The sequence below is a fragment of the Mauremys reevesii genome, linkage group 12 (assembly GCF_016161935.1).
Source record: "Mauremys reevesii isolate NIE-2019 linkage group 12, ASM1616193v1, whole genome shotgun sequence".
NCBI lineage: Eukaryota > Metazoa > Chordata > Testudines > Geoemydidae > Mauremys > Mauremys reevesii.
The window spans coordinates 42,891,968-42,910,324 of record NC_052634.1 but is presented as its reverse complement, the minus strand read 5'-3'; the positions used below and the strand labels follow the sequence as shown (position 1 = coordinate 42,910,324).

Sequence of the window (18,357 nt, the reverse complement as noted above, 5' to 3'; positions counted from 1 at the left end):
GTCTGCACAGACTCTCAGCTGCCAGGCCGGAGGGGGCACTTGGGACCTTACCAGACCAGCTCAGTGAAGACGGGGGGTTGACAGAGCAATACAGACGCTCTCCAGAGCACGGAGCAGCAGCCGCCCATGCAGCCAGGCATTGAGCATTTCCCACAGCCTGGAGCCGAGGGGGAGGCGGCAGCTGCTGTTCCAGCTCCTCGGGGACAGGCCCTGTCAGCCAACAGCCACTTCTTACTCCCCACAGCTAAGGGCGCCGGGTTCCTCCGGTGGGGGTGTGGAGCAGCCGTTCGTTTTCCTGTCCTTTTTCTGTGCAACTGCTGACAAGAACATCCCAGACAGAGAAGCAAGAGGCCAAAATACTTCAATGCAGGTGCCAAAGTAGCTCAGCTGGGCGAGTGTTAGACTGAAGATCAAAGGTCCTTGGTTCAATCCCAGGCTTTGGTGGGTCCTTTCATCCCTCTTTGTGCAGGGGTGGCTTGTTTTCTGGGAGCACAGCAGTGCCTGCACCCAAGGTGAGTCCCTGAGCTTGGGCTCTGCAGTAGGAAAACATAGAATGGGCTTCTGCCCCTAGTTGGCCCACCTGACCTTTAAGAAGGAGAGAGGGGAGCTGTCTTTCCAAATATGTCAGGGAAAGAGTAAGGCAGGGCAGCCCTCAGGAATGGAGCAGCCTGGCTGGGTGTTTTTGTGCCTCAGGAATGGTGCCAGAGGGCTGCTGGGCAGTGACAAGCAGGGATTGGGGATGGAAGCTCCTCTGCGCAGCTGAGCAAGGGCACTACCAGGGAAGGGGCATCTGTAAAAGTGACCCAGCAACACCTCTCCTCCTCTGAGCACCTAGAGCAGAGGCGGCTGGTGCTGACAGCTCCAAGGGAAGGCTTAAAAGCCACAGAGCAACTGAGGTCAGGGCTAGAGGAGGACAGGACCATGCCTATGTGTGGCCTTCAGACAGGCACAAAAAGACCCAGCCAGGCTGCTCCCTGCCATGCCAAACACCCACTGAAGGTCACCAGCATGCGGGGCGGCTGCTGATGTTCTGTGGCCAACATCACAAGATGGTAGGAAAGCAGGGCCAGCCCCCATGGTGGGGCCTCTGACTGGTCCCACTCAAGGTGCTCACTTTTGCAGTGGGGCAGGAGATTTTACCCCAAGAGGCTTTTCCCCAGCTGGTGAGAAGCAGAGAAACACCCAGGCTCCAAAGACGCTGTGTAGCAAGTACCCTCCAGCACAGGGACAGGCGCACACGCTAGCCCAGTCAGCCGCCCATTTTCTTTGGCAAGTCAGGAAGGGCAAAGGCGAGACTGGAAGCACCTGGGGCTCATGTCCCAGCCTTTGTGACGCCCACCCCCCAACTCCTTCCCGGGGCTCTAGCTGAAGCCAGAGCATTGGCCTGAGCTGCCAAGAAGAGGTTCCAGCCCTGCAAGGAGCAGGACGTTCAGCACAACAGTAAAACTGCAGAAACACAACTACCAAGGGATTTAAACCCTCAATCTTCTGATCCACACTCAGACGCCTTATCCATTAGGCCACATGGTAACATGAGAAAAGCCCCTCCAAGCCCTTCTTTGGAAAAGGCCGACATTGTTCTTAGGTCATCTGCTGAGGGGGGCTGAGACTCTCTGGGCACAAGAAGTCGAGTTCCCAGCGACACCTGAGACTTAACTCTATGGGGCCAGGTGCAGGGCTTTGGCAGGGAGGCTCAGGCATGGGGGATTGGGGTGCAGCGGACGGACCGGCTGTCTAGGTGTGGAGATTTAATCGCAGAGGCACAGGAGGGAGGAGGAATCCTGCTGACAGGCAGTGGCTGTGCAGAAAAAGAGGAGGGGTTCTGGGGACTTTTTTTGCCTCTCATTTGCCTGCCTGCTCATTCTTGTGGTGAACGGTGAAGATGCTCTCAACAAGTCCAGGTAGCTCAGTTGGTAGAGCATCAGGCTCTTAATCTGAGGGTCCAGGGTTCAAGCCCCTGTCTGGGTGCTCAGCTTTTAAGTTGCCTTGTGTGCCAGGAGCCAAATGATTCCTGGTGCTGCCCACCAGCCACATGCGGATTCCCAGAAGCCAGGGCCATTTCCTGGGAAGGTTCCTTTCCTCAGGAATCAGGAGAGAGGCCACATCCACAGGAGCAGGCCTAGAACATGCAGTCTCTGGCTGCCAGGAAGTGCTGTGGGGCCAGGTGCTGAGAAAGCCCAGAGGGGGAGCAGCAGAGATGAGGGGAAGAGAGACAGAGAAGCAATGAGAACAGCACAAGTGTACAGGGGGTTCAGGTCCGGCTACTGTGGGGAACTTCCCTGGTTTACACACATGTCATAGGTTTTTTCCCCACTTTGAACTTTAGCGTTCACAAGATGGGGACCTGCATGGACTCCTCTAAACTAAAATCCTAGTTTAGATCTGGTTCTCGCTGCCACCAGTCAAGTTTTAAGTGTCTGACACACTCCCTGTTCCCCCAAAACTTTCCCTGGGGAACACAGATCCCAACTTCCTTGGATCTTAACACAAAGGGAAATAATTCATTCCCCCCACCTTCTTCCCCCTCCCCTTGTCCTTGGGAGAGATACCTGGATTCATACTCCTTGAATCAAAACAAAGAGGGATTCACTTTTCCCCCTCCCCTTCCCCTGAAAATCCAAACAAGGGAAGAAATCACTCAGGTTCTAAAAGAAAAGATTTTATTAAAGAGAGAAAAAAAAGTACACTATCTCTGTATTACCAGGATGCAAAAATACAGGGTCTAACTTAGAAGCCTGGAGAGGCTTTCCCCACCTCCTCCTTCCTCAGAAGAATCAAAGTAACAGCAAACAGAAATAAAGATATTTCTCCAGCAACCACACAATTGCAAATGCAGAAATTAATTAGAAGATTAATTCGCCTTTCTAATACTCACTATACTGGATAGTAGGAAATACTCCAGGAGAGCTTGGAGACATGTCTGGCCTCTCTTAGATCCAAAGAGAGCACGGCAACTCAAACAAAGGGCACAGACAAAGCCTTCCCTCCACAGAGATTTGAAATTATCCTGTCCCTTGATTGGTCCTCTGGTCAGGTGTTCATCAGGTTACTGAGCTTGTTAACCCTTTACAGGTAAAAGAGACTTTAACCCTTAACTATCTGTTTATGACAACACGACCCTGGTGCAATTGGCCGGTGGAAGGATCTGAGTCCCCAGCCCCTTACCCAGAGGCTGCCTGACCCCAAGGACGCTCTTTCTACTCTCCTGTGTGGCAGAGACCTCGTAACCCCAACAAGGCTGGGCCCAGGAATCCTGGGGGGTTTGATGACCCCCAATCTTGTCATGATCACTTGAACGGGGGCTACAGTGTCCCCACTCTGGGCACTTCCCTGACCCACTCCTCATTGCATGTGCTTCAAGCAAACACCATTTACTACCCAGCAATCAATGTAAAACATAAGGAAAGATGGGAAAGGAAAACATGTCACCCTGTTCTGTGGCGCAGGGAGATCACAACCAGCGTCTCTGGAGGGTCAGGGCAGGTCACAGTCTCTCCCTCACATGTCCCAGGCCTCCTCCCCAGGCCCTGGCTGTGCTGCAGGGACACCACGGGCTGGACACTTGCTCTGGCAGTGGCCACACGCTCTAGGTGACAGGCCCCTTGTCCCCAGTGTCAGCCCCCATGTAGGGGATATGATCCCCCCACCCCCAAAAGTCTGGCCTGCAAGATCTCTTGACGGGTGGCATCTCCTTGCACTGGGCCTTCTGCCCAGGGTCCCCCTCGCTCTCCCACGCTGCTCACTGCACCCACCTCCAGCCCCAGTGCTGCTGCGGCTCTGCCTCCAGCTCCCTGGGCTGCTCCTCTGGCTCCGCTTGCTGCAGCTCTTCTCCCAGCACAGATCTGCTCCCTGGGCAGCTTCTACGGCTCGTGCTGCTGCGGCTCGGCTCCCAGCACAGATCTGCTCTGGTTCTCCCTGGCTGGTGCAGCTCTGCTCCCTGGCTCTTCTCGGGCTCCTGCTCTCTCCTTAGCTCTGCCCCACTCTGGCCCAGGCAGTTCCAGCTCCCACGGAGGATGGGACCCCCTGGCCTGGTGACTCTCTTATTACACTGCCTGGGCTGTCAGTCCGGCTAACATGGAGCTTTGGCCTCTCCCCATTGCCCTTGGGGACTGTCAGTCTCAGGGGCCTGATTTCCCATTGGCCCTTCCCCCTTCTATTGGTGTTGGGAACTAGCCAACCGAACCCCCACTAACTTTTAGTATGGGGCCAACAGTCCCTTACACAAGCCAGCCCTGTGAGGGTCACCGATGTGCAGAGAAAGCAACACAAGCTGGTCCCATGGTGTAACGGGCAGCACTCAGGACTCTGAATCCTGCAATCTGAGTTCAAATCTCAGTAGGACCTTGTGTTGGCTTGTGGTAAAGCTCTGGAGCTCCCAGTGCTCAATTTCCCTGTGTCCAGCTCTGCAAGAGCAAATCTTTCCCCTCCTGCTGGGTGACTTGCCCACAGGAGCCAGGTCTTGGGTGGTGAATGGCCAAAATTGGTTGGGGCTCTAGAACTTGTTACCAGGTGGTTGGGATTCTTGCTGCTTCACATGAGGCCCAGAAGTTTGGCCATTGTGCTTGCAGCCACATGTTACCTCTTGTCCACCTGGCACTTGAAGGAAGGAGTGTCAGGGCTAGGCAGGAGGGAGGCAGAGTCCCAGGCTGGAGCCCAGCACCTCTCCTCCTCTGGGCACCTGGAGCAGAGGCGGCTGGTGCTGACAGCTACAAGGGAAGGCTTAAAAGCCACAGAGCAACCAAGGGCAGGGCAAGAGGAGGAGAGGACCATGCGTATGTGTGGCCAGCAGACGGCCACAAAGACACCCGGCCAGCCTGCTCCCTGGCATGGCAAACCCCCACTGAAGACGTGCTTAATCCACTTGCTGATCAGGAGGAAAACCTGTCAAAATCTGTGTGGGAGGAGAACCCGCTTGGCTCGGAAGGAGCGAGGAAAACGAGTGAGTGAAAAAAATAACCAGAGAGAGAGAGAGAGAGAGAGTGAAAAGAACGTGAAAGGCAGAGAAAGAAAGAAAGGGAGAGAAAAAAACATTAGAAAAAGAAGGAAAGAAAGGAAGAGCATGAAAGGTAGAGGGGAAAAACGAAAGCAAGAACATACAAGCTAGAGAAGGAAAGGAATGAAAAAGAACGAATGAACCACAAGCGCTAGTTGAAGCTGGAATGGGACAGTCAGAGAAAGGACAGACTGACCTGTTAAGTAAGGTTGCACCCCAGATTCTCCATGTTGGGGGAACAGGCCCCCCATTTCCATCCTGGCCCTGCTTGGGGGGACCATCCATAGGTGCCTATTGGCACCTCCATGCTCTGAGCAGGGGGCAAGCCCCCTCATACCCTCCACTTGGGACACGGGCTCTCCCCAATCCTGACCCCCTTCCCGCACGCTCCTGGGAATGGGGGGAAGGCGGGGGGAAGCCGTGTGCTGAGCAGCACCGTGGGTGTCTCTCTCTGGGGCGAAGGAAGAGGATATTTTTAGTACCAGAAGGAAAGAACAGGGGGCGGGGGCGTTTGTGGAGCCGGGGTGCACACCAGAGAGAGGAACTGAACACAGCCCAGCGTGAGCCCAGTGCCAGTTGGAGCCGAGACGCCCGTACCTGGAGGACCATCTCCAGAACCTACCTTGATGGTCCCGTCCATCGCCGCTCCCACACGGAGCTCCCCGCCTAGACCTCCCTGGATGAGATGAGGTGGTGCATTGGCAAAGGGGGCTGTTTGAGCGGGGCTCTGTCTCTATGTGTGTGTGTGTGTGTATAATTTTGGGAAGTGACATCACAAACTGCTGGGGCTGGTTTCCTGTTGGTGTGAGCTTTTTTTTTTTTTCCTCTCATCTTCTTGTTTTAGGGCTAGGGCTGGGTGGCTTCCTGCGCTGCCGTTGACGAGCAGCGGCACAAGGGGCTCAGGGTGGAGAATTGGGGAGGGGGAAGGGTGCACGGGAGGTCACAAGGATAAGAATCACATTTAGCCCTTGCACGGCAATGGTGGTGCACTCACGCACTACCACACCTTTTAGTATCACGACTATTTATCTGTAAAACAGCAGCACCTACAGAGACCGGCGCAGAATCAAGGCCCCCGTTGGGCCAGGCGCTGCCCAGATACAGCAAGAGACAGGCCATGCCCCAGAGAGTTTACAGGCTCCATACCCAAAAAGTGGGAGGAGAAACAGACCCAGTGTCACACAGCAGCACTGAGAATAAAACCCAGGACTCCTGGCTCCTCCTGCTCTAACCACTAGACTGCACTCTGCTCCCAGAGTTGGGGACAGAACCCAGGAGCCCTGACTCCCCAAAAGGGCGGGAGTGGGGTCTAGTAGTTAGAGGAAAGGAAGATGGGTGTCAGGACTCCTGGGTTCCAGTCCCAGCGCTTGGGTTAGAGTGGAGTCTCATATGTTAGCACAGGTGGGGCTGGGAGCCAGGACTCCTGGGTTCTTCCCATCCCCCCCAAACCATCTTGCACAGCAGGAGGGGGCTGGGCAGGAAGCAGTGATGGGGTGAAAACTACCAAGAAATGCAAACCCTTGAAGGAGCCTGTGCCAGACGATCCAGCACGAGGGGGGTGAGGACATGTGGTTGGGGGGAGGAAAAGCCTTGGGCTGCACTGGGGGAGTGCAGAGCAGGGGTGACACCCCAAAAACCTGCAGCAAAGGGATGGACAGATGGGGTGGGTGGATAGAAGAGGCAGCGAGACTAAAATCTAAAAGGGGAGTGTGGGGTCTGGTGGTCAGAGCGGGGGAGGGGCAGGTTTGGTGGTCAGAATTCCTGGGTTCTATCGCCAGCCCTGGGAGGGGAGTGGGGTCCAGTGGTTAGGGTGTGTGTCGGGGGGGAGCCAGGACTCCTGGGTTCTCTCCCTGGCTCTGACTCTCTCTTGTGCAATCCCTCGGCAGTTACCCAACTCACCAGCGTGTGGGAGCGAGGGGCTGGGGCCGGTTGTGACACAGCCCAGAGTCCCATACTGCCCCTTTGTTACCCAACCGGGGCAGGGTGGGGGATGGCCTGGGAGACCCGCTAAGAAAGGTGCTTCCGGTGGTTTTGTGTGTGGGTCACACTGCCCCTGGCTGGATAGACCCCTCTAGGTCAGAACCAGTCTCAGCCCGGGTCAGACCCGGGGAGCCGAGCCCCCTCTGTCGCCACAGCCATGTCTATTGGTCTCCTGGAAAGGTCCATTCTCATTGGTAGCTGTCCAGTGGCAGTGAGTTCCACAGGCCTCGGCACACACTGTGTGGGGCAGGAGGTCCTTGTGTTGGGAGCAGTGGGAGTGAACTGTGTGCGGTTGTGTCTCTGAGCACAATTGCGAATATTCTGGTGTGTGAGTGTGTGATTGTGAGTGTGGCTGGGGGTGTGATTGTTTCTCTCTTTGGGGGCTGGGCTAGCATGCCCCTCTGGGTGTGTTGTGTGTGAGTGTTCTTGCGACTGAGAGTCCCTTTGTGCGTCAATGTGTGTGTCACTTGCTGCAGGATACAAAATCCTGCAAAGCCGCCACAGACAGACAGACAGACAGACACACACACACACACACACACACACACACACAGCGGGGCTCAGCCCCACCAGCAGGGGGCAGCAGGGACACACACATCTCTCCTGGGCCAGCTTGGACAATTTCCCATCACGACCCGGCACAGTGCTGGTGCCCCCACACGGGGGTGGGCAGCGACCGGGCAGGGGGGGCAGATGTGCTGGATTCAGAAGGAAGCACTTCGGAAAAACAGTTGAGGCCCTTAGCAGAGCTGAGACACGGACCCAGTGACCCCTGCACCACCCTGGGAGGGGAGTGGGGTCGAGTGGTCAGAGCAGGAGGGGGCTGGGCACCAGGACCCTTGGGTTCTATCCCTGGTCCTGGGAGTGGAGGGGGTCTAGAGCAGGGGGACTGGGAGCCAGGACTCCTGGGTTCCATTGGGGAGACTGTTTTTTCTTGTGCTCCCCTCCCTAGAGATCCCAGCCCAGCCCCCTAGTGGAGAGTGAGTGGGAGCGGGGGAAGTTGCTCTCCCACTTCAGAAACATGATACAACCTCCCCTCCACCATGGGCTGTGACATCATGGACCTCGCCCTCCCCAAGGCAGAGAGTAGAAGCCCCACCCACCCCCCCCAGAGAAGGGAGGGGGGGTCTAGTTACACCCACAACAATCCCACTCATGGTTGCAAAGAAACCCCCACATCCCCCTGCTAGGACAAGATCTGCTGCTTTCTTTTCACCATGAGCTGCTCCCCGCCAGGCACCACACCCCATTCACACGCCTTTGGTCAATATGCAGCTCAGTAACAATCACTGCCCCGAAGTGACTCCGGCTCAGGCACCCACAGCACGAACTCCCCACACCGGATTCTGTCCACACGCAGAGAATTCTCTCCGCCGGGCTCCTTCGGTTCCTCTCGCTGCTCTCCGTCCTGCCGCCAGACACTGCTCATCTGCATAGCCCCGCCCATGGACACGTGACACCTTCTGTCGTTTTGGTCTCAAGTGAATGAGTTGCCTGCAGAGAGTGAACACGTCACCGCACGTCACAACCCCAGCGCACGTCACAGCCGCCGGGCGGGGATTGTCTGTGAGCCCCGCGCTGGGGGCGGGGCTTCAGGGAGTGACCCAGCCCCATAGATAGACTGGGGCGGGGAGATATTGGGGGAAGGGATGCGGGGATGGGGGGAGAAGGGGGGAGGGAGAGACCCAGCCCCATAGACCTGCAGGGGCAGAGGATCTTGGGGTCAGGAGGGGAGAAGGGGGATTTGCAGAGACCCAGCCTGCGGTGCAGGGGAAATGCGATGGGGTGGAGGGAGACATGTGGGGTGGGGGTGTGGTGTGTGAAATGTTGGTCCAGGGAAACTGAGTCACTCCCAGGACATCGTGTGCAGGGGAGAGCACAGGGGCAGGGAGAGAGCCCCAGCCCCAGCCCCACAGAGCCCCAGAGGGATATTGGGGGCAGGGGAGGGGATGGAGGGGGGAGAAACCCAGCCTCATAGACCCCTAGAGGCAGTGGGATATAGGGGGGGTAGGAGAGGGGATGGCAGAGGAGAGACCCATCTCCATAGACCCCCAGAGGCAGGAAATGAGGGGAGAAGGGGGGAGGGAGGGATCCAGCCCTATAGACCTGTAGGGGCAGGGAGATATTGGGGGCAGGAGGGGAGAAGGGGGGTTTGCAGAGACCCAGCCCGGGGTGCAGGGGAAATGGGGTGGTTTGGAGGGAACTGGGGAGGAGAAGAGACACAGGGCAGGACACATGTTGGGACAGGGAAACTGACTCACTCCGAATACATGCGGAGCAGGGCAGGGCGGAGGCAGATCATGCTGGTCCCAGGGTAATTTCGGGGGGTTCTGATCCCCCACTCAGCCGGGGGGGCTCCCCTATGGGCTGTGGAGCCCTGGGGTGGGGCGGGTGCAGGGGCTGGGTGTGTGTGTCAGGCTGGGGGAGCTGCCTGGGCAGAGGGGCTGGAACCAGGGGCGGCTCCAGGCACCAGCACACCAAGCGCCTGGTTGGGGGAGGCAAGCTGCAGGGGGGGCTCTGCTGGTCACCTCGAGGGCAGCAGGCCCCTCCCCCACTCTACCCCCCTCCCCCCACTCCCCTCCCAGAGCTGGGGGAGAACCCAGGAGTCCTGGCTCCCAGCCCTGCCCCTCCTCCGGCTCCTGAGGTGAACTCGCCTGTTCCGGGGTCTTGGCCCGGCCCTGCCCCCCCGCAGCCGCGCCCCCAGGGCCCCCCCTTCTGCCTGCTTCTCCCTTGGCCTCGTCTCTCCCCACTCAGGGGTCGCGGCTGTTGGATGGAGGGGAGCTTTGTGTAATGGAGATTCAGTCCTGCCTGGAATATCATAGCAGCTGGAGGCTGCCTGCCCCTCCCCCTTTGAGCTCTGCTTGCAGAGGCAATAAAGTCAGTGTTGTTTCAAATTCCTGCATTCTTTATTACTTCATCACACAAATGGGGGATAACTGCCACGGTAGCTGAGGAGGGGTGAGGGAGGAGGGAAGTAATAGGTGGAGTTTTGCAGGGACACCCCCTAGAATGACATGCAACTCATCATTGCTGTGGGATGTCTGGGGCTCTGATCCAGAGCAGCTGTTTGCCTCTCTGGTTCTTTAGTAGGCTTGCCTGATAGTCCAGACAGGACTGACTCTCCCTTTAGACAAAACTTAAAGAACAGAATGATCTGGGGAGTCATTCCCATTTTGTCCATGCACCTCTGGTCAATCTCACTGAGACTGGCTAAGAGCACTTAGAACAGCAGCAGATGACACAGTGTAACTGTCATGGTCAACTTGCAAACCAGCAGATTTAAATTTTATTAGAGAATATTTAAAATAAACGATACAAAGTGTTTGATGCGTCAGATATTGTGTCATTGGGGGTTACATACAGATTGTGGGGGGATGTTGACGTTTTGGTGTTAGGCAGCACATACATATACATAGTCTGTCATGTCCCCAATGCGGGGTATACGGTAGGTCAGTTCAAGGTACAGCAAGTAAACGGTGAGGGTACATCACTCATACAAACAGGTTACAGATAGTCATGGGCACGAATAAGCAGGCTGAGTAATGGGGTTGGGACGACCCTCACATGGTGGAGTACAGTTTGGTGGGTTTGGGGCTTAGGGGATAGAGTCCGACGGGGGGGGTCCACGGGTCTTGTCCCCCCTTCGTGTGCACAGAGTCACGCCCGTTCACTCCTGGTATTGGCGGTGGCCGGTGATGTGCTCCGTGTAAATGTCTCTGGACCAGCGGATAGTGTCCGAGACCATTAGGCGTCTCATGAGTTGAGCGTAGCGACGGCCCACCCCACAGGTCCGAAGCACGCGTTCATTGCAAGGGTCCCAGGCGCCCAGGGCCCCCACGATCAGGGCATCGGTGCAGACCTCGTAGCCCTTTGACCGCAAGGTGTCTGCCAAGGGGGCGTATTTTTCAAGCTTGCGGGCTCGGGCCTCGTGGAAGGCCGGGGTCCTATTCTCGAACGGGATCGTCACGTCGACGAGGATGATCTTTTTCCGATTCTCGTCCGTGATGACGATGTCCGGGCGCAGCAGGCTGTCGGTGCCGGGGATGGCGCGATTGACAGCGATCTCTCCCAGGTGTGGGGCGATGGCCTTCACCAGGCGGTCCTGGACGGCGTTGTGGCGCAGCTGCCAGGCTCTGCCGTGGGGCCTGCAGCTGCACAGGACGTGGGGCAAGGTCTCCATGGCGTAGCCACACTTCCGGCAGCGTTTGTCCCGGTTCCTGTGGCGGACGGCTCCATTGAGAGGGACGCAGTTCAGCCGGGCGCGGTGTATGAACCGCCAGTCGGCGAATCGGGTGAAGCTGCCTGCGGGGAGGAAGTGGTTGCTGGAGTCCCACTTGCTGGTCACCTCGAAGGCCTTGCCCTGGTCAGGTTTTTTCTTCAGGGTGTCCACGTAGAGCGCATGGACGGCGGCCTTCAGGGTCTTCTCCAGCATGCCTCTGGCTCCAGGGCTGACGATGGTGTTGTCCTCCGTCCCGATCCGCGGTACCAGGACTCCTGGCTCTCGCCGATCCTCGCTCCATACCCAGCGGCAGCCCAGTCGCTTTCCCAGTCGGCGGGTGGCGTTGCGGGCGCGGGACCACAGCGAGGCGACGTCACCCCTGAACCGGCCGAATTCTCCATCCAGGGAGCCGTTCAGGAAAGCGGCCACGTCTTGGTCGGAGGGGGATCCGGCGATACGCTTCGCGGTGGCGGTGCGCAGGGCGGTCGTTGCGATGTTCTTGACCGTGGCGTCCGGGCACGTCAGGAGGCGAAAGGCGTGCGTGACGACCGCGATGTCGCAGAGGTCTCCCATGCGGGGGACGTTGGCGCCCCCGTGCCGGTGGGCGATGTAGACGAGCTCGTTGCTGGCTCTCTGGGGTAGGGACAGCCACTTCTTCACCAGCTGCCGGATGGTGTTGTCCGCCTTGTTGAGGGGCACCTTTGCCACGGCGGACCCTCTCAGGACAAAAGCGATGCGGGGGATCAGGAAGGTGTTGAGGGCGTTGATTTTCTGCCATGGCGCCAGCAGGGATGCGTCAATCTTGGCGGCGTCCTGCAGGATCTCCCGGATTGTGTCCTCGGGGGTCTGCTGGACGCGGAAGCCCGTCGGTGTGCCGAGGTGCTGGTAAGCCTGGCCCTCCGCCAGGGGGATGACGGGCTCACCCTGGACGAGGAACTCTGTCGTCAGCACCGAGTGCCTCTTGCTCCCGTCGATGTGGAGGGACGCGCATTTCTTGGCATTGAAACGGAGACCCGTCCAGTCCGCGGCTCTCCCGATGGTGTCGAGCATGCTCTGTAGCCTCTCGGGGTCGTCCGCGGTCAGGACCAGGTCGTCCACGTAGGCCAAGATGCTCACCCTCTCTTCATGTAGATCGAAGCCGTTGGCGCCATCGGAGATCGCCCGCAGGAGCGGCTCCATGGCGAGGTTGAAAATGATGGGGCTGAGGGGGCAGCCCTGCTTCATGCCACTGCGGATAGGGATCTCGGCGGTCTCCCCTTCCACCGAGCGGATGGTGGTGCTGCAGCCCTCATAGAGTTCACGGATCAGGCGAAGGAAGGTCTCCGGCATCCCGAACTCCCGTAGCGTGCTGAAGATGTGGTGATGGGGGATGGACCCGAAGGCGTTGGCCAAGTCGAGCCACGCTATCGCGCACTGTTTCTGCGCCCTCCTGGTCGTCTGGAGGACGGTCTGGAGCAGGAAGTTGTGTTCATAGCACCCCTCTGACGGCATGAAGCCCTTCTGGGCCGGGCTGATGGCTCCTCCGGTCGTCGCCCACTCTGTGATTCTGGCTGCCAGGCAGCTGGCGTACAGCTTGTACATCGTGGAGCAGAGGGAGATGGGTCTCCAGTTGCTGGGGTCATCTCTCTCACCCTTCTTGTGTATAAGGACTGTCATGGCCTTCTTCCAGGAGGTGGGCGACCGGCCGAAGCGCTGACACAGGTTGAAGATGCCGGAGAGCACTAGGCAGTCGGGGTCTCGCTTCTTGAGTAGGCCGTAGGGGATGCCATCTTTTCCAGGCGCGGTGTTTTTGGTTCTGGAGAGCCGCACCGACACCTCTTTGGGCGTGAAGTCAGCCTCTAGCCCGTCTGCGTTGGTGACGCGGGGCAGCGGACGGAGACACTCCGGGCGCTGCGCGTCGTTCCTGGGCGTGCCGCCGAATACTCTGAGGAAGTAGCGGTAGAGGCGCTCGGGCGGGATCATGCAGTATGCCGGGGGACCATCAAGGACCTCTCTTACGGCCTTGAGGCGGTTCGATCTGTACAGCTTCTGGATCCTGGAAGCTGCTGCCGGGTCGTTGCGGTGGCTGGCATTCCTTCTTCCGGCTCCTCTGGTGGAGGTGGCGCGATTCGGGGCGGGTCGTTTGAAAGTAGGCCGGGTGGTCTCTTGGTTAGGCGTCCTCTTGGGGGCGGTCTCTGCCGACAGCTCCTGGGTGAGCCTGTTAACGAGCAGATCGAATTCCTCGAAGGAGGCTGCTGCCTGGAGCTTCTCGATCCAGGTGGTCTGCCAGGGCGTGGCTGGTTTAGTCGTCGACCGCCGATCCTCGTGTTCCTCGGCCTGCGTGGGTATTGTGTCCGCAGTTTGGTTGGTAGGCGACCTAGTTTGTGGCTCGGGGGACTTCTCGGTTGGCCCCTGAGGCGTAGACATCAGTGGGGTAGTAGCATTGCTGGTTGATGGTGTGACTTGGTTCGGATCAGTGGGTGTAGGGGCGGTGCCCGGGCTTCCGTGTGTGGCTGTCGTCCGAGGGGTTGTTGTGGGGGCGTGCGGCCATCTGGTGGTCGGGGTTGGCCTGGCGTCTCTTGGGGCCGTGCCGGTCTGTCTGGCGATGGGGGTCTGGTGCTGTGGTCTGGTCGTAGTGGCGGGGCCTCCAGTGGTAGCAGTGTGTGGGGCGGTCTGAGGTGTGGTCCCCGCTCCTCCGGTGGGTGAGGTTCGCAGGGCAGGCTGGGGGGTTGTGTTGGTGACCCTCGTGGCTGGTGCTCGCAGGGTGTGTCGGGAGCCGGCATTGATGCCTCCAGCGGCAGGGTCTCGGGCGGCCATGCGTGGCGGAGCGCTGACCCTTCTCGGGGCAGAGTCACCTTGGTTGGAAGGGGCACTGAGACGCCTTAGCTCAGAGAGCTTCCGGGCGACTTGGGTGGGAGTGAAGGGATTCCAGTTGGTCGGGGCTCGGTCAGTATTTCTTGCTGCAGTAGCCGTCGTTTTGGCGGCAGTGCCCTGGACCACCAGCTCGGGGGCTGGAGTGGGTTTCCGGGTGGCTGTCGACAGGGTCCCTCTGGCTCTTTGCGGCCCGGGAGCAGTGGGCTGGGGCACAGGGTGGCGGGGGACCGAGGCCGGGGTTGCTGTTGTGCGGGCCTTCTTGCAGCTGGTCTGATGTGCCTTGCACTTCTTTTGGGACTCGCAAGGCAGGCTGCAGAGGGCGCAGCTGATGGCGGTGGACAGGCCGTGGCATCTCTTCAGGTGTCTGGTGAGCCATCTGAGTTCAGTAAAGCGGCGAGGCGGCATGCAGATGGGGCAGTTGAGCGCGTCTGTAGTGAGGGGGTATTGGAGGTAGACAGTGTGTAGGGTGGGGCGGCCATTTTGTGGAGCGTTAGGGCCCTCTTGGTCGTCCTCCATCACACGGCTGGTGGGGGGGGGGCATCCTCCATCAGTGGCTGTGTCCGGGGAGTGTTTGGGATTTCCCCCAGTGTCTGGAGTTCCTGGGAGGTGTGGGTGTCCTGCAGGGGGTTGCCCCTCGGCGGCAGGGGTTGCTGGGGTACAGGAGGCATGTCTGGCCACCGCAGGAAGACAGGGGAGTCATCTCGTGGCGGCTGGGGCTCCTGGGGTGCAGGAGGCGTGTCCGGCCATCGCAGGAAAACAGGGGAGTCGTCTCACGGCAGCTGGGGCTCCTGGGTTGCGGGGGGTGTGGTTGATGGGCGCAGGAGGGCAGGAGAGGCCTCTTGTGGCAGTTGCAGCGATCGGCGGTCGGCGGTCCGGTCTCGCGAGGTCTGGAGCGGCGCGTTCGCGGGGGGGCAGACTCCTGGTTGCTGCAAAATATCAAGGGGCTCCCCAGGCGCCGCGAGTGGCAGCGCCTGGGGCTCCCGACAGGAGTCTCCCGACGGGCCGGGCGGCAGTTGCCCAGGCACGTCGCGAGGCTCCCCGGGCCGCTCGGGAAGTGGCAGCCAGGGCAGGGGGCAGGGATCCCCCGGCCAGAGCAGCGGTGTCAGGAACATGCGGCAGAGCCCCTCCGACAGCGGTAGCCGGGGCGTGGGGCAGGGATCCCCTGGCAGCTCCGGGCAGAGCATGTAGCAGGGCTCCCCAGACCGCACAGGCGGCTGGGGCCTGGGGCAGGGATCCCCCGGCAGCTCAGCCGTTAGCGGCTGGAGCACGTGGCCGGGCACCTCAGGCTGCCGGAGCGAAGCCGACAGCCGGGACGCGGGGCAGGAGTCCCCTAGAGCCCCGGGCAGCGGCAGCCGGGGCGTGGAGCTGGGATCCCCCCGCGGCTCGGGCAGCGGCTGCTGGGGCAGGGGACAGGAGTCTCCCGGCAGCCCAAGCGGCGGTGGCAGCCGGGGCGCGGGGCCGGGATCTCCCGGCAGCTCAGGCAGTGGCCGCCGGGGCAGGGCACAGGAGTCCCCGGGCAGTCCACGCAGCGGCGGCATGCGGGACGTGGGGCTGGGAACCCCCGGCGGCTCGGGCAGCGGCCGCCGGGCGTGGGGCCGGGCTCCCCAGGCGGCTCCGTTCGCGGCCGCCGGGTCGCGGGGCTGGGTTCCCCGGGTGGCTCCGGCAGCGGCCGCCGGGGCTTGGGGCTGGGATCCCCGGGCGGCTCCGGCAGCGGCCGGCCGAGATCCCGGGCAGCCGCGCGGAGGCACCCTGGGGGCCGCCTGGGGCGTCAGCGGCGGCCGCCCGGGCGCGGGGCTGGGATCCCGGGCGGCTCGGCAGCGGCCGCCGGGCGTGGGGCTGGGATCCCGGGCGGCTCCGGCAGTGGCCGCCGGGCGTGGGGCTGGGATCCCGGGCGGCTCCTGTAGCGGCCGCCGGGGCGTGGGGCTGGCATCCTCGGGCGGCTCCGGCATCTGCCGGCGGAGATCCCCGGGCAGCCGCGGCGGAGGCACGCTGAGGGGCTGCCCGGGGCGATCAGGCGGCGGCAGCCGGGGCGTGGGGCTGAGATCCCAGGGCAGCGGCAGCGGAGGCACGCCGAGGGCTCCCGGGCCGATCGGGCAGCCGCCGGGGGCGCGGGCAGGAGTCCCCAGGGGATCGGTACCAGCGATCTGGCCGCGCGGCAGCCGGGGCGTGGGGCTGGGATCCCCGGGCAGCAGCAGCTGGGACACGTGGCGGGGCTTGCGGCAGGGACTCTTCCGCGTCTCTGGCAGTGGCCGGAGCATGCGGTGGGGCTCCTCAGGCAGCCCCTGCAGCAGCAGCGCAGTGCAGGCAGCTCCTGGGAGGGCTGTGGGGTCCCCAGCAGGGGCCGGGCTGGGGTGCAGTGGGGCACTTACCCATGAGGAGTAGCGGTTGGTCCGTGGGCGTCTCCTCCGGCAGTTGAGGCGGGCGGGAATGGGCTCCAGCTGGTGTTAGAGATGGTGAGGCTGTAGGTTCCTCCAGATGGCGCTCGGCAGCGGGGTGGGCTCCTTGCAGCTGCCGGTCGTCAGGGATGCTTCCTTTCAGCTGCTGGTCCTCAGGAACAGGCTTCTCAGGCTGTGGTTGCTGATGAGCAGATGGGAGTTTATCTGGCGGCAAGCAGATAGCGGTGTTGTCCACTGGTGGCTGGGGAGCATGGCGCCTGCTCCGCCGCGTGGCGGGGTCTCGCTCCATCGGTTTTGGGATACGGGAGCTCCTTCCGACAGCACCTCGGTCCTCGGACTTCCTGGCTCGGCATGTTCCTGGAATCCTAGGGGTTACTATAGCTGGGAGCCTGTGCAGGGCAGCAGAATGCTTCTGAACAGGGCTTGGTTCCCCGGGCTGTAGTGCAGGAGCCACAGGGTCTGTCCCTTGAGACATAGTCAGGTCCCCTCAGTATGAAATCTCATATTAAAAGAGATTAAACTGATAAGAACAGATTTAAATTTTATTAGAGAATATTTAAAATAAACGATACAAAGTGTTTGATGCGTCAGTTATTGTGTCATTGGGGATTACATACAGATTGTGGGGGGATGTTAACGTTTTGGTGTTAGGCAGCACATACATATACATAGTCTGTCATGTCCCCAATGCGGGGTATACGGTGGGTCAGTTCAAGGTACAGGCAAGTAAACTGTGAGGGTACATCACTCATACAAACAGGTTACAGATAGTCATGGGCACGAATAAGCAGGCTGAGTAATGGGGTTGGGACAACCCTCACATGGTGGAGTATGGTTTGGTGGGTTCATGGCTTAGGGGATCGAGTCCAACGGGGGGTCCACAGGTTCCATCCCCCCTGTGGGTGCACAGAGTCACGCCCGCTCACTCCTGGTACTGGTGGTGGCCGGTGACGTGCTCCGTGTAAATGTCTCTGGACCAGCGGATAGTGTCCGAGACCATTAAGCGTCTCATGAGCTGCTCTTAGCTCAAAGAGCCAAGAAGCGATGCTCAGGCTTTGCGGCACGCGCACACCCCCTGCCCCCACCGCTTTCTACCTCGCCGGGGCGAGCACTCAGCCACACACATGGCAAAGTTAAGGTCTGTCGCACTCGACCTGAGCTCAACTACACTTGATCTTAGCTCCAAGGAGCCGAGAAGCACAGAGCTTTACAGAGCACAAAGAATTTTGATCTGTTTTTCTTAAACCAGTATGTTCTCCCTGGGGGAGGTGCACCGTGCCCAGAAGTACTGCAATACCAGGCTGATGCGTGGAGCGGATGGAGCAAGCTCCTATTCCAACTCCCTGTTCCAAAAATCAATTTAATATACAGTTCTCAAATAAAGGACCTATCAGATATTAAACTGATAAGAACAGATACTACGCTTGATCTTAGCTCAAGGAGCCGAGAAGCGATGCTCAGGCTTTGCGGCACATGCACACCCCCTGCCCCCACCGCTTTCTACCTCGCCGGGGCGAGCACTCAGCCACGCAACGAACACCGTAGCGAGGTAACTCTAAGTGAGGCTCACTTCCCTAAAATGACTCCAGTGGAAGAATTCAAAGCAAGAACCTTGACACACAATTCTGTTAAAAAAAAAAAAGAAAGAAAAAAAGAGACAGTTCCCTGTACGCTCCTCCTTTCCACAAAAACCCACCCACTGACCTGCTGCCCCCGAGCCGCTCGCGCACCCCCCCCCCGACACTTTTTTTTCCCTTTAATTATTTTCCTTGAGTCACGCTAGGAATGTGACTCAAAGGGCCACAACCTTCCTCCTCTTCTGCTCCTATGTAGTAGCCCTCGTCTGGGCAAAACATTTACAGAGACTGTTTCCTAGGTTAAGAGGGTGGCATTTTCCCAATGGGAAAAGGGATGGA

At 59.7% G+C, this 18,357-nt stretch overlaps 1 protein-coding gene and 2 non-coding genes across 3 annotated transcripts in view; 2 read left to right on the top strand and 1 right to left on the bottom strand.

The window, feature by feature from the left end:
• LOC120375611 (zinc finger protein 850-like) overlaps window positions 1–18,357 on the top strand; it is a gene marked incomplete at its 3' end in the record, with an annotated part of 610,246 nt that overhangs the window by 14,807 nt on the left and 577,082 nt on the right. The window lies entirely within an intron of this gene.
• Window positions 1,896–1,968, top strand: TRNAK-CUU. The gene has a single exon. It is a non-coding gene; the product is annotated as a tRNA-Lys (tRNA).
• Window positions 17,705–17,896, bottom strand: LOC120376332. The gene has a single exon (XR_005587218.1). It is a non-coding gene; the product is annotated as a U2 spliceosomal RNA (small nuclear RNA).